The following is a 15,844-nucleotide window of genomic DNA, read 5'->3' on the forward strand; positions in this document are numbered from 1 at the left end:
TGAATGGTTACGTTACTGTGTGGTGTGGGCTGCTGCTGCAAAACGTATTCAATTTTGTGATGTGAAATATGGAGGAACCCATGGCTTTATTCTTGGCCCTCTGCATTTCTCTCTTTATATTTCAACTCTTGGCCAAATTACTGGCAGTTATTTAATACATTTCCACCGCTACGCTGATGACACTTTTATGTGACTGCAAAGGTAGATGACCATTCTCAGATCATTAACTGAGAAGCCTGCTTGTCTGCTGTGAAAAACTCTAAGTCATAAAATTTCCTGCTTCTACATTCAATTAAAACTGAGATGCTGATCATTTGCCCTGCCCAACATAGAGACAAGTTTTATCAAGTAACAGTAACTCTCAACAATTGTATAATTTCTCAAAGTCTGTCAGCCAAGAACCTGGAAATTAGATTTGATCCTACCCTCTCCGTTGATCAGCACATTAGAGACATCACATCCCCTATGTGACATAGCTAAAGTGAGTTTTTTCTGTCCATAGCAGATGCTGAGACCTTAATTAATTTGTGTCATCCAGACTTGATTATTTTACATTTTGTTTTCAGGCCTGCCACGTGTTGGTACTAAAAGTCTTGGAATTGTCCAGAATGCTGCAGCTAAAATTTCCACTAAATCTAGAAAATGTGACCACATTATACTGATTTCAGCTTCCCTTCATTTGTTCTCTATCCATGTCAGATCAGACTTTTAAGACCCATAGATATTCATAATGTAGCACATGTGAATAAATGCATGACACTGTGCCAACTAGTAGACAATGTAAGAGCTGTAAATCTGATCAGCAGGCATCATGCCAGTGGGTATACTGTACTACATGTGCTCAGCTTCATAATTCTTGAAAGCCTGATGACTAATTGTCTCTGAATCAGACGTTCTTCTCCATAGTACTACTGTCTCATTAATGAAAAAGTCACAACAGAATCTTATAATTGGCTTACACATTAACCTTTGTTATTACTGTTCAAGATAATTCATGGAAATAATTACCTACAGAAACAATGGAGTAGTATAAACATTTTTGTATTGTATTGTTGTATTTATTATTTATTTGCTTCTTTAGTTGTACATTTATGTTGCTAACACTCATTACATTACTGGTATTTTGGTCAGATAATTATTTTAACTAGACACATAGGATTATATTATTGTTTTGATATCAATAATTGTTGCTTGAAAGCATGCAACTTTCAAATAACTTAATCATAATTTTGTGAGTTGGTCAAACAACAAAAAAGAGGCTGTTAGTTAATATACATTCTGTGTGCTGTGTCTGTACTTTTTGCTTTTTTTTAAGGTACAGTTATATTAGGGAGTCAGCTTTGTCTTTTGGCTACTCAAAATGCACCAAGTCATTTTCTACATCAATGAAAAATGGTCACTGAATTTCCTGTTAAACTTTCGAGCACCAACAGCTGGCAACTGTGTAGCTCTACTTTTCTATTACCCTGTAGACCAAAAATACAGGCCTGTAGTTTAGTGGACACAGAATAATGACATTTTAACACGTGATCACAATATAGGTCAGAAAAATCAGAATTGGATCCTTTCCTCAAACCATTCAACTCCATGGCATATATGAATTGGGTAGTGGGTAAAATGTATCATCCTAAAAGGTTCACTTCAGGGTCTTGATGTTCTTATTCATACTGACAGCCTTATTTCTTATATGTAGCACAGTGGCCTAGTACAATAGGTAGTGGCAACAAATTTAGCAAAGTGAAAGTACAATGTGTTATACAATGAAGTCTTAAAACAAAGAGAAAATGTCTAAATCCTTTGCTTTGTTACAGTTTAAGGCTTGGGCAACTTCTTACACAACTGCTTGTTTACATGGTCTCTGTGCCACACTGAGTAGGAAATGTGTGGCTGATTAATTTTAAATTTGATTTCCATTCCTCTGAGCGCTTTAAGGACTCCTCATCCATGTAGGCTTAAAAGTTGAAATTAATAGTTCATCCTTGACCTTGGAAACAGTAGTTGAAATAAGAATCTCAGCATTGTTTTTTATTGTGTTTGGAAACTACTGTCCAAAAATGATATATAACACATTCATTGTATATTTGACAGGGTTCAGCCAACAAGTTTGATAGTCAGCAGTAACAGGTAGAGACAATGCATGTATGTGCCTGTGTTAATGTAGCTGTTGTTTGAGTGAGGTGGAGTAATAAATCTGTGTCTATGTCTTTGGTTTGTGTTTAACTATACGTGTCTGAGTGCCTGTGTATTGCTCGTGATTCAAAAGACCATGGGTGCTTGTGTGCCTTGGCAAATGGAATCTATTAAAACCACTGTCAGGTTTACACCTGTCGAGGAGGACTTTAGACTGATAATCTGCTTACACACACCAGTGTGAAAGGAGAGGGTGGGTGTGTGGAGACAGGGAGGAAGAACAATATTTCATAGCGATCAGAGAGAGTAGAGGAAGAGGGGAGGACAGATTTAGATACCGCATAAGAGACTGGAAGGAGAGAGAGCTAAAAACAGATGAGTGGAAGAAATGACGGGGACAGGAGACACCTGGGATGGCAACAACAACTGAGCAGGATCCACTCAGGAATTGTCTAAAATGTATTTTGGCAATTTTGTTTTCAATAGTTACCTAAACTAATTTCAGGTATTGAATTCCTTTTATTTAATAGTATTATACTGGCAAGACAGAAATGAGACTACACACACAATGAAGCATTGCATGCGTGTTTGCATGTGTAAAGTTGTGTAACTGTTTGCTTCCCTGACGAAGACTACCAAATGCTAATATGTATGCTTTGTCTGCATGACGTCCCCTCAGCTGCTGCCAGGCGTCATTACTGACAGACAAGCGAAAGAGTTAGTTACTGATGTGTTGCCTGCTGTTGTCTTGGCCTGTATGCAGCAGCGTGCCATTAAGCGAGCCCTGGAGAGGGAGGGACAGGGATATTCTCAGCTTGTGCTTCAGCTCAGCTCCCTCTAACACCATGATTTATGAACTTTTATGTACCCATTAGTGATGCGGTATAGCCTGTGTTGGATGTCAGCGGATCAGAACACATGCATGTATGTGAGCGTGTGACTAGACGGATGTAGCCGTGTCTTTGTGTCTGTGTGTGCGGGTGTGTGTGTGGAATACTCTATCCCGCAGGCTCTCACTTGGCATCATTCATCTTGATAGACTCCAGTAGAGATTGTTTTCCTGTGACAGTGGACAGTTGAGACAGTGCATCTTCAATGATAAACTGGCTCTTAACATATCACAGGGAACATATCACAGTCTAACTACCACTGCTGACTCTGTCTGCAGTCAGTTTTAAATCAGAATAGAATAAATTTTATTTTCAGCCAGTCAGTATTAAAAACAACCACTGATGACATTTTATGTTTAAGCAGGGTTTTGTGGTTGATGCAAAAATGATATTTGTATGCTACCAATCTGTGACAGTAAATATGTTTTGAATGAAATGTAATGCTCTTGTAATATATATATATATATTTTTTTTAATATGGGATATTTGCAAAGTGACAAAATACTCACACTGAACACATCCACAACACTATCCACAAGCTTTTTTCCTACAATTTCCGTAAACATTGAGTTTTTAGGGTAATGTCTGAGCATTACACAAAGCACTTGGCAGACCTTTTACCAAGGTGCCTTTGTAGCCTATACCTAACCAGATGTGTGACACAGGATGCAAACCCGGGTGTTCAAAAGCCTGTACTTGTCGTTAAGGTTGGGCGATTGGACAAATACATTGGCTTTTGGTGAGCGGTCCATCTGTGTTTTTTTGTTTGTTTTTTTTATGGCAATTTTTGTCTCTTTATTTGGCTAATTTAACTGTCTGCCTCCTTGAGGATTCAACTTGGTAAATAATTAACCTGTAAAGTGTAATTCAAAGCATGCCCTAACAGGAACTGGCAGTTGGAGTTGGGCCATACTCATCAAGTTCTTGTTGCACTGATTTCCATCTTTCACAAAACAATGCAGTGACTAAATGACTATTAAGCCATCTTTAGTGGTTACTGTCCTATAGATTGATGCTGAAAAGCAACATCAGCAGTCATAGTTGAGAACTAGACCAAAAACTCTATGAACGGCTGTGCAGCCTGATCATTTAATAGTACATGTTATCCTCACCTGATTGTTCATTTGGAGGCTGTAAGCAGAAGCATCCATTTCATGGACTGAAACAAACCATTGCCTCTAAACATAATCTGAGCAGTTTTGTTTTAAATGTAACTTTTAGGGGATAGGATTGGCTTCATTGGTGCCCTACAGTTAGAAGTTGCAGCTTAAAAGGATGTATAGTCTACTGTATGTAATTCCCATTTAACCTTTGTGGCTTTAGCCACAGTTGTAGCCAATTAAGAGCATTTACTGCAGCAGCCTCTGAAGCTTGGCCCTCTTCTAATGTTGTCAGAAGTGAATCTGCAAACATACTGTTAATCACCTCTCTAATCTTTCAAAGATCTGCTTTCTGGACCATTGGCTGGAAACATGGCGAACAGACTTGACACGGATCAAAACACAACATGTTCATGCTATGTTTACACTTACTTTCAGTAATTTGATTAGAACACACTCTTAAATATGTATTTATGCACATAGATTTTCATTCAAGGGCTACACTGATTAGAATTTAGTACTCAGATGAGTATTGCTATTAAGTTATCATGAATATCCCGAATGTGCTTTCACACACAGCAAAAAACCCATTTATCCTATACATGCAGACATATACACATACATTAGATACAAATGCATTGTTTGTGCATACAGACATTCACAATGTATGCGTGCACATGTCCATGTATTATAAAGACAGACATTTGCTGCCATGCTAGGGGAGGGGGGGGGGGGGGGGGGTGTCCTAGAATATAAACAGTCACCCGTTCTCCTTCTGTCAGCTCCATCTCTCCCTTTACTCCCCCAACAATGCCACACCCGTGAGGGAATAGAAGAATGAGCGCAATCGCTGCAGCAGCCTCAAAATCCTGTTTAAAGGGGATGATTTTCTTCATGGTTCAGTAGAAAGATGTGTTGAGAGTTGCTAAAAAAAGGGAAGTGTGAAGTCTTCCAAGTCAATGTTAATGTGGGCACTTGGGTCTTAGAGCCTTTGGCACTGCGTAGAGTGGGCTCCTCGGAGAGTGTGGCATTGACAGAAGTACCCAGAGCTCTGTGAAGAAGCACAGAGAATTAGGCATCAGTGCAGTGTCTAAGACAAGACTGAGTGGCTGCAAGGGATAAAATAAGGATAGTTTACAGCAATGCACTCTATTCTAACATAGACAGATGTAGAGAAGATGGTGACCGTGTTGTTGAGGCCGTAATTAGCTGCATAAAAACACGGCATCTTTTGGGCAAACTAACACTGAGACCACTACAGCCCTTTTGTGTCGGGAGCTTGTTTTTACAGGATCAATATCTAGTAAAAACATGATGTGTCGGCACACAGCACACGTAGTTTGTCTCCAGTTTCTGAGAAGTGTTTTTTAAAAGTTAGACATTAAAAGTTTTTCCACATTTGTGAAAGCTCAGCATCCTGGAAAAAATTGACCCAAGTTACAGTTAAGACTGAAGTACGGCAAAAAAAAAAAAAAAAAGCTGAAAGGTGGAAATGTTGTAACCTGAAGCCAAAGTGTATGTGTGCATATGTGCATATCCCAGGTTCCATGGTTCAGTGCTTCAAGGCTAAAACGTCAATTACTTGTGATAAAAAGAAAGGGGGATTGGGGGGGGGGGGGGGGGGGGGGGGGGGGGAGACAAAATGCAGAGCTAAGGTGAAACACAGTCAGATGGAATCTATCGTGGTGCTACCCTGAGGCCTGGATCTGTGCAAGATGTTTCTCCAGTAACTCTCTCCATCAGCACAACTAGTGGAGGAGTTTGGCCTGAAGTGCTGCCCCCCTCCAGTGGCATGGGACCATTTTGTTCGGCTGTGTGTGTGTGTGTAATTCTGCAGTCACACATTGTATTGCTGGGACAGCCTCTCTTTCAGTCTTGTGTGTTGCTAGCCTGTGCCTGCATAAATGATATTGCAATACTTTTGACATACTCTGTCTCCCAGCAGTGACACAGGGCTGCAAACTTCACACATCCACAAGGTGCTTTATCAGCAAACCTCTTCCTCACCTCTGCCAAATGTGATAATTTCTCCACACAAAGAAAGTCAGGATATAATTATAGATAGCCATTGGCGTATATGCCAACAAAATCCTCCTGAGAAGCTGGAGAGGAGAGTATTGGAAACAACTGCATTTCATTTGTAGAAACAAAATGCTTGAAATCTTTCACTACTGCTGGAGGTCACCTTGATTCTTGTTTATCTGGACCAAACACCCTGAGGATTTAGGGAGAGTTTGCTTTGCCTTTTCATTGAGATGAGCAGGGATTCTAAACATGGTGGAACTTACCATGCAAGCACATTACTATAGTGTCCTTGTTTGTACTCAATGAATTGTTTTACCTCAGTAAGTTCTGGCAGAAGCGCCACACACTCGAGGGTTTTCTTTGGAAGTAGTTTCTGCTGAACAAACAGTCCCCATGAACACTGTTGACAGTGAGGTTATTCAAAGTAAACAGGGCTTTTAAAAAAAAAAACAAACAAATTTGTCTGTTGGTAGAAGTTCTACACAGGAATATCTTAAAACCTTGGCACATAAAGCCAAAACAACACTGGTAGACAGCATTTAAGCTGTATATGAGGAAACATGTTTTTTCTGTAATTTGTGTGAACTGACACTTGAACACCATAATAAAACCCAAGCAATTAAAAATGATACAAGAAGTGTTTATTTGTGCAGGGCAGAATATGATAAGCATTATTAAACCATTGCACCTTCAAATAAGTAAATAAAACAAGAAAGTGTAAAAGTAATTAACTACAGGAAAGTACTCACCGTGTTAGATAAGTGAAATAATAAGAAAAAAAAATTGTAATGACAAAATATAAACAATAACACAGAAAATACTGTGAACATTAGACAAACATAAAAACTATAGAGTAAAAAAAAAACCCTGAATACTGAGCATGAAATGTAATACAATGTGAGCGCTGAAGTGACAGAGGGAGGATGTGTGTGAGTATTTGTTGGATGAGAAATGACAAGTATGAAGAGGTATTTCCTTCATTCTTTTGAGTCGATCAGCTGAAGCAAAACCTCAAAGGGTTTGTTTCATCATATGAGTCGAGACCCTCTTTGAAAAAAATTGAGCTTCACCTATGGTTCACCCCTCCGCTCACCCCTGCATGCCTTGAAAACTCTGGGAAGATGCACGAGAGCTTATCATGGCCATGAATTTTCACTTCACTGAATATATCCATTATGATAGCTATTTTCAGTGCCGTGAGGTTGGATATATGCACTGGTAGACACGCTTCTCAACCCGTATTGCGCATGGATAGTCTGTTCTGCCGTGCACGATGGCGAGCATTAGAATCTTCACCCGTGCAGGGGTGATGACCTAAATAAGAAAAGAGATTCATGTTTGACAGAGTTCACATGGAGATGAGCATGCTGTGAATTTTAAATGAGACCAGTGAGACCTTCGGTAAGCACATTATTTGGCTGCAGTTTTTCTTTGTGTCGTCACACATTACTGTCCAGTTTCTGCCAGGAGAGTTTCATTTTAAAACATCAAGTGATTGTTGTCAAATCATGAGGCAAAACTACCTGAAGCAATGAGACCTTGCTTTAGAAAAATTAGTGTGTGTGTCATTACTCATGAAAACCTTATTCCTTCTTGAGAATATTTGCTTCTTTGATGCTTTTGATGCTTTTATATTTTGCTGTAATGACTTACAGGCTGGAAAATGCCAGTTGTAAGAATGTTTTAGCTAATGGATCATGGTGATCAACAGAAAATCAAGCTGCTTTGATAATAAAATGATTGTATAATTTTATTTGAACAAAAATTCACTGCTCCCAGCTTCTCAAATGTGAATATGCTTTGCTTTTCCTGTAGTGATAGTATGACAGTTTGGGTTTTGCTAAGTTGCTAAGTGCTAAGTTCACCTTGTGGTCAAAGAAACAAAAGAGACATTTCCCACTGTTCTCTGACATCTTATAAAACAAACAATTAACTGACAAAATAATTGGTAGATTAATTGATAATGAAAAATAGTTGCAGCCTTCCAGGAATCCAGTTGGCAATGTGAAATACATGGAAGATGATGTCAGCCTTCTTGGTAGCTACCTCATTTGTTTACTCTGTTGTTTCAAGTCTTTATGATATACAGTCGTTTTAAAGGAACATCCATCTTACAACTTCAGATAATGGAGTGACTTTGGTGTGTGTGTGTGTGTGTGTGTGTGTGTGTGTGTCTTTGTGCAAGCCATATGGTGACATTTGTATTAGGCATTATTCACACTGACTTCGTGTAGGCCCTGAAGTACCAAGGCACTTTGTCCACTGGGGGATTGTCATAAAAAATGTATGAATGGGTCACATCAGTTAGAGGAGAGTAGAGTATGATTCATCTCCACGTTTCATGTTTTCTTTCTTTGTTTTGCTTTTTTTCCTAACCCTAACCCTAACAAAGTGAGATCAAGTGATAACCACTGTTGGATATACAGCATATACAGTACAATATGTATGTTGTTATTTTTGAAAAGCCTCAGCCATGAGAAAGAAGTTAACATTTTACATAACATAAATCACCGTGATCTTACCAAGTCAATTTCTTAAATACGCAATTATTAATGCAGTGCATTACATCCATTTGACCTTCAATACATTTTTTTTTTTTCAAATGAATTTAAATTTATAAAGATACATTTGATTAATTTCCATAAGCTCTGCAGTCCATATTTTCTCTTTTAGGAGCAGGACGCCTGACAAAATGGACATGTGCATTAATTTTTGCATTGAATTATGGGTATTTTATAGGTCAGGATATCTTGAGCCAATGCAGTGTTGATTTTGACCATTGATTTGACAACTGGAGCCACATTGTACATAATATTGCACTTACTCATATGGGTAGTCATGCAGTACGAACTGAGACTTGCTGCTAAATAAAAAGTTAACTACAGAGACAGGGATCACAGACTCACATCTGGAAAACTCAGCTTCAAACTGAAACCTATAGCTCTTCCCACAGACGATTATTGAGAGAATAAGGCCCAATGTGCTGCCGTAATCCTCTACTGTAATGACTGGGTCTATTTAGTGATTAAGGTCTCCTCAAACAGCCACAGCTCCGAGCACAAAAAAATTCCACTTTGTCGATGGACCTAATGCGGTGTAATCTGTTCCTTCAGGAGATGAGAGAGGGAGAGAGAAGAAGAGAGACAGAGGGTAAAGGAGACTCAGGGTCGCAATGACGAGTGTAATATCATATAATGAAACTTTTTATCTGTATATTGTGAAAGTGTCCATCATTCTATTTCCTCTAGATGAAAGTAGCAAACTGAACATTGACTTTATCAGTACTCTGATGGAATGTAATACATAAATATTGTGACAGTGGTGCCTCTGCACATAAGTTATTCTTGTTGTTTGCTGATGTGATGGTCATCAGATAGTGTAGACAGTGTCTTTTTTTGGTAAGAGTCGGCAAAAAACATCATATTACTAAGAAAAATTTTCCCAATGTTAATTTATACCATGATGTCGCAAATTTTTTGCAAAATGACACATAAAATAATATAATTGAAATTAAAATCAATTAACTATGTTTATATATTAAATATTAAAAAGGGCTAGGCAAAAACATAAGATGAAATCTTATATGACTTTAATATCATGAAATGTTACAAAATATTTTGTAACTTAATGAATTGTTTTTCATTCTGACAAATTTCCTATCAAATCATAGCAGAAAACAAATGGACCTCCTGATGAGGCCAGAAACTTGTATCAGGAGGTGCAGGGGAGCTTTTCTCTCTTTCGAGATAAAGATGCATTGTCTGTACCACATTGTCCATTCACAGTGTATGTTGCATTGGATTTTATTTTTATTTAAGCAATTTACATTGTCCATAGATAACTGTGATGGCTGTTTTTGCCTTATCATGGTACTAAATGAGATTTTGTACCTCAGGAGATACAGAAAAATCTGTGGTTGACAACACAATATATCTCATGGTATACATTGTCCTAACCCAACTCCAAAATCAAGAAAAAAATTCATACATTAACAAAAATTTGAATAATTTGTTTGCTTTAAATCGCATTTTGCTTTGATACATTAAGGATGACAGGATTAAATATCACTCTCTATCTGCAGTGAATGTATCCTGCATGTTCTTGATAAATATTTTGCTCAGAGATGACCCTCCAGACCCCAGATGCTGAGGAGTTTAACAAACCATCCAGAGCTAATCTTCCTCAAAACTTCTCCCACTGACTTTATACATGTCGGGTAAAATTTAGGGCATTTGACTCACAAAACGCAGCTGCTCATCTGAAAGAGCAATCCCCATGATGGTCCATTTATTATTCATCTGTGTGTGCGTGTGTGCTTGTGTGTGTTTGTGGGGGGGTGTAAGAGGATGAGAGGACAGAAAACGAGGTCTGAAACTTTGAGAAGATAAGCCAAAGTGCTGACTTGTAAATGCTGAAACCAAGATGAGTACAGATTTGAATACAAACAGGTGGAAGGGAGACTTGTGTGGTACAGTGTGCCAAAGCCCTTTGTAAGCATTAAGCAAGAACTGTGGCACACGGTTTAATTAGCTTGAGAGTCGAACGAGTGGCTCAAATTAGGATGAGACTATTGGAGAATAATAATCAAAACTAGGCAAGTCGGAGTGGAATGAGCAATGAATGGTGGCAGCCATTATGCCTCATACAGCTGGAGCTTCGTAGAGAATGGCTGGATAAAGTCCCTAACATTCTCCTGATTGAGTCGTGTAGAGATTGGCTCTGTGTTTCTTTTGTTCCTCCCTTCAGAAACTAAAAAAAACATCCTAAACCGAATTAAAATGTTTTTTTTTTCTTTTTCCTGATCAACTTCATACCTTAAGTTAATCAGTAATTATTGTTTTCAAAAGACCCAGATGTGCTTCTTTGCATGATGCAAGAACATTTCCAGATTAGTGAGTTTCTCTGCCCGCTGCTGAAAATGACTCTCCTCCCTGCTCTCATTTCATTTTGGTCACAGAGAAATCAATTTGGTTCCCCTCTAATAACCGATAACTAGTCCTAGTCCCTTCGTTCATCTGCCTCTTAACGCATCACACAGACTGTGTTCGGAGAGACCAACTTCTAACTGAAAGATATCAGCCAACCAGTTTGCCGTCATGCATGAGTTGAGTTGACATATTCCTGATTACTGAACGCCTGGTATATTTTGTGTTTCTCAAAATTAAAATCTGATTATCCACGGACCCCGGTGCCTCCTGTTGCAAAGAGGATGTCTGTGCTTACAATATTTCTCCGTTTTTACGCTATGCTGGATTCCACAAACCACAGTAAGAACTAGCAGCTCTTCATCTAACAGCTCACTGTGGCTGCTTCTTCCTGCTCTACCCCTCACTGCAATATTTAAAAAGTATTCGCCAACAAAAATACACTCTCGCTTGTTGTGAAAACCCATTTTAGTTCACATTTGCACTGCTAACAAAGTAATGCTAACTTCTGTTGAAAAATACATCACACCTCCAGTAGCTGCTACGCCAAAACAAAAAAAGAACAAAAAGAGCACACCCTGTGGTTAGCTGGTTGCTGGTTGAATGTTTATTGTGAAGCAACACCATTTTGAAATTTGCAGTAACTTAATACAGCTTTGTTATGACTATAGAAAGTCACTTAAAAGAATAATTTCACATTTTGAGAAATGCACTTATTCTCTGTTTTTCTCCTGAGAGCTAGATGAGAAGATAACACGCTCATGTCTCTATATTAAGACTTAAAGCTGGGTGTAACAGCTACCACGGCTCTGTCCAAAGTTCAAAAGTTCTTACAAGCACCTCTAAATCTCACTAATTATCATGTTGGGTCTTGTTTGTTTAATTCGTACGTAAGCCAATAATGTAGAAATGACAAATTGTGCTTTTACATGGAGTTAGGTGCTGTAACTTCTTGAAGTTACTCAGCAATTAACAAAGTATTACAAAGGCACTGCGCCCGGCAGCGATCGCTAAGAACTAGTTCCTACATTTCTGTTTGTGTGCAGATCATACGTGTTAATTAGTGAGCTTTAGAGGTGCTGGTAGGCATGGTTTTTGATTTTGAGCCAGGCAACCCGTGAAGTAAGTGTGTGTGTGTGTGTGTGTGTGTGTGTGTGTGTGTGTGTGTGTGTGTGTGTGTGTGCGTGTGTGTGTGTGTTAAAACTATATATAGAGACAGTTTGATGGTTCGATATAATGAAAGTCTCAAGGATTATAGCTTCAGCCCACTTTACCCATTTATTTTCCATTGAAACATTAAAATACACCTGGAAACCTTTCTCTATCTTTCTCTGTGTCTCTATATCTCATTGTAAAAGGCTGGGTTCATATCTGCCATTGTGAAGTGGGCAGGCTGATTGGATTTCTCTATTATGGAGAGCTGACAGTGGATTCAGCTTCTGATAGAGGAATGGAGAGGTGCATGAAGATGGCACTCCTGAGAGGAAGAGAGACGGGGACCTCTGGCTCCACGTGGAGGGAGGAGAGACGAGCGGATGGCTGGGTGGGATAAGGATGTGCCATCGCAGAGAGAGGAAGAGTGAGAGTGAGAGGCGGGGAGAGTGAAAAGTAATGAATCTTATTACATGACATCTGTTTTTTTTTTTTCCTGGAGAAAAGAGAAGGTCAAGAGTCATGCTGCTGCAGATAGAGCTCATTACTGAGCTCAAGGTCTCACGCTTTAGCTACAGGATCACGTGTGAGGATTTTCTCACCAAACTTCATGGACATTACTGCAGGTCAACAGGTCCCCATGCCAGAACAACAAAATGGGTCATTTGTCACTGCCTTTGAAAATGACACATAAGTGTTTAATGGTTTGCCACGCCTATGGTTCAGGTATGGTATTATAGGCAACTAGTTGTAGTTGTTAAAATGCAGGATTTGCTGTTAGGGACAAGGATGTCAACAGTTAAATGCCTTCTACATTTCACCACCGTATTCTCCACAATTACTTCTCCCTGGGCCATTCTTACTTTTATGGAAAATATACTCAGCTAGCTGAGAGTAAAACAATGAAATACAACACCCCTGCAATAAATCCCATCTTTGTGAAGCAAATAGTTTTCACTTCTTGTTGAAAATGTTAGTTTTTATATTTAGTCTTATTGGTATTAATGGGGTGGACTAAATATTGGAAACGTCTCTTGGTGAATTGCAATATACAGCACAACAAACTACACTCTGCTAAATGGACATAAAGTTGAAATATCGTCTCTCCAAAACAGAACTGCATAATATTGGGAAAGTGTTTATCACAGAGTCTTTGTATTAGACTGCATTTATTTTAACAAGAGGACCTGACAACTGAATGCATTTTTAGCATATTGCCTGGCCATTGAAATGTAGTTGCCATTCTGAGCTTTAAAAAATCATTATTTTTTTTGTTTACCCTTCCTTAATTGTGCCTCAGGATCTGCATATTGTTTAAAATGAAAACAGTAATGAGCAAAATACATTTTTTAATCGAAATAAATGATTTCCATGGATCTCTTAAATTCTTCTTTAGACATTAGGGACACAGTTGGATTGCAGCAAGATCAGGCATGAAATAATGCCGGGGACACACTGGATGTGTGCTGTGTGCGTTGAGGCTCTCGTTGCTGATCTGCTGCAGGAAAAAAAAGCATGTGTGTGCACACTGGCTGCGTGTCTGCTCCCTCGCTGCTACTGTCAGAGCTATCTTTCTACTTAGAATTTACAGGATACTTGAATGTTGGATTTCTCTTAATTTTTAATTAATTTCTGATTTATTTTTGACAGAAAATCCCTCTAAAATATCAGTGTCTCCAAATGCAGCTGCTAAAATTGTTAAAAATGTATCTTAATATTTTTTCATGTCTATGACGTGATGTTCAGATTCAGCCTAGACATAGAGACTATAGTGGAAGGTGTCCGTTTTGTGTAATATTGCTGGTATGATGTCAAAATGACTGTCAACAGGGCGCCAAAGTGAAAACCAAGACATTCTGCAGCCGCCATGCACACGGTTGCATCCAGTGTGTCTCTGGTCTAACACTGAGAGGGATTGTTTGACTGCTAGTTTTGTTTAAAAATCATAAAGCAGAGAAACGTACATAAAGGAAATATTTGATTAGTTGACCCTCAGAAAATTAATTGGCAACAATTTTTATCCCTGATTTAATCATAGCCGAAAAATGCCGAACATTCAGTGGTAACAGCTGCTCAAATGTGATGATTTGCTGCTTTTCTTTCCCATGTATGATAGTAAACTGATGTGATTAATTGAAAAAAAATAATCAGCAGACAAATTGATAATAAAACGAATCCTGAGTTGCAGCCCCAAAGCAGGCAACTCACCTGATTGATCTAAATCAGAACGAGAACCACCACTGTGCCACCTGAGTGATTCCTCAGCACCAAGCAGGAAGAGCAGGAAAAAAAAAACTGCCAGCAGGCGTCCATTATAGGTTTCCCCGCAGGCGCTTGACCTCAAACATTTGGCAAGGTCAGCAGTCATGTAGAGAATTTTAATTTGAGCAGTTTGATCAAACTCTGAAGTCTCTGATGCCTGTTTTGGACTTCAGTGATGTGGAGGGAAAAAGTTTCAGGGTAAGTTTCAGCTCCTGTCACAGCTAGTGCTTCTGCAGTTGCTTCTGTCTACTTGTCTGCTTTCCCGGAGGCCACAATTTATCAGCATATATATCAGCGAGTGTGTTCTTTTTTGCTTTTTGAATTGCAATACCCATAAGTAGTCATGGGGTAATGGAGGCAAATTGGTGTGCCTGCTCTAAAATGCATGCATTCACTGTAAGCAGTGGACGTTGAGTCACTGAAACTACATTGAAATACTTTGACAAGCTGAATGCTTTTTAATGCTGCTACAGCAACTTCCAAAACACTTCTTGCCAAACTTTTCACCCTCTTTATGGCACAGAGTGACTTGAGTGAGGCAACATTATTCCTCCTACCCATCGTCTCTCTCCTTCCCATCTCTCACTCTCTTTATTCCTCACTCTCTCGTGCCTGCACTCTCAGATCTCTTCCTCCATTTGTATCAGGTCGAGAGGGCTAAATGGGGTTTCAGCTGGCTCGTATTTCATAAAGTAGGAGCGTTTCCCACACTTTCCACAGTGATGACAGACTGTGTTATCTTCATGCTGCCCTGCCCCTGAGATCCTCACCATTGGGCTCCCTGAGAAAACGATTAGGATTATTTAAATGTCAATTTATTTTCTTTGCCCATTATCACAAATGTACTTCCTCCTCTGTCAGGAGGGAAAAGTCTCTTGTAAGAAGCCAATGTAATTTAAGTTGACAAATCAAGTTTTATTTCAGGGCTCTGTGGGAATGGAGTCTAAGGGCTGGGAGTTGCAAGTCCTCTTTTTTTTATATATTTTCTCACTCTCACCCCCCACCCCCCCTCACCCTCTCTCTCTGTGGTCTCACCCTCTATGATTGAGGCCAATGAGGTGGCAAAGCAGCCTGACACTTAGCCAGCTACGCTGGATGACATCTGTATTACCTTAACCTCTAACACTGGACCAGCTCTGCTTAATTAAGAATGCATGGAATGCAATAGAAAAAAAGTAACATTAAGAACTGTGTGAAAGTCAGTAACTAATTATTCAAATAATAATCTGCTGTACAACTAAAATGTTGAATGTCAAGTCAGAGTTGAAATTTGGAAATGCTTGATAAAAATGATCACAATAGAAGAGTTTAGATGCACAATTCCTTTATTTCACAATTTTCCAGACATCAAGTTAATATC

General features: G+C 39.0%; 1 long non-coding RNA gene across 2 annotated transcripts in view; it reads left to right on the plus strand.

Moving 5' to 3' along the window:
* The window catches only part of LOC139607435 (uncharacterized), a 306,610-nt gene that overhangs the window by 73,737 nt on the left and 217,029 nt on the right, over window positions 1-15,844 (plus strand). The gene's annotated exons all lie outside the window — the stretch shown is intronic.

Source organism: Trachinotus anak, unplaced genomic scaffold (genome assembly GCF_046630095.1).
Source record: "Trachinotus anak isolate AG129_WGS33_773 ecotype Australia unplaced genomic scaffold, CSIRO_AGI_Tana_v1 ptg000024l, whole genome shotgun sequence".
Taxonomy (NCBI): Eukaryota; Metazoa; Chordata; class Actinopteri; order Carangiformes; family Carangidae; genus Trachinotus; species Trachinotus anak.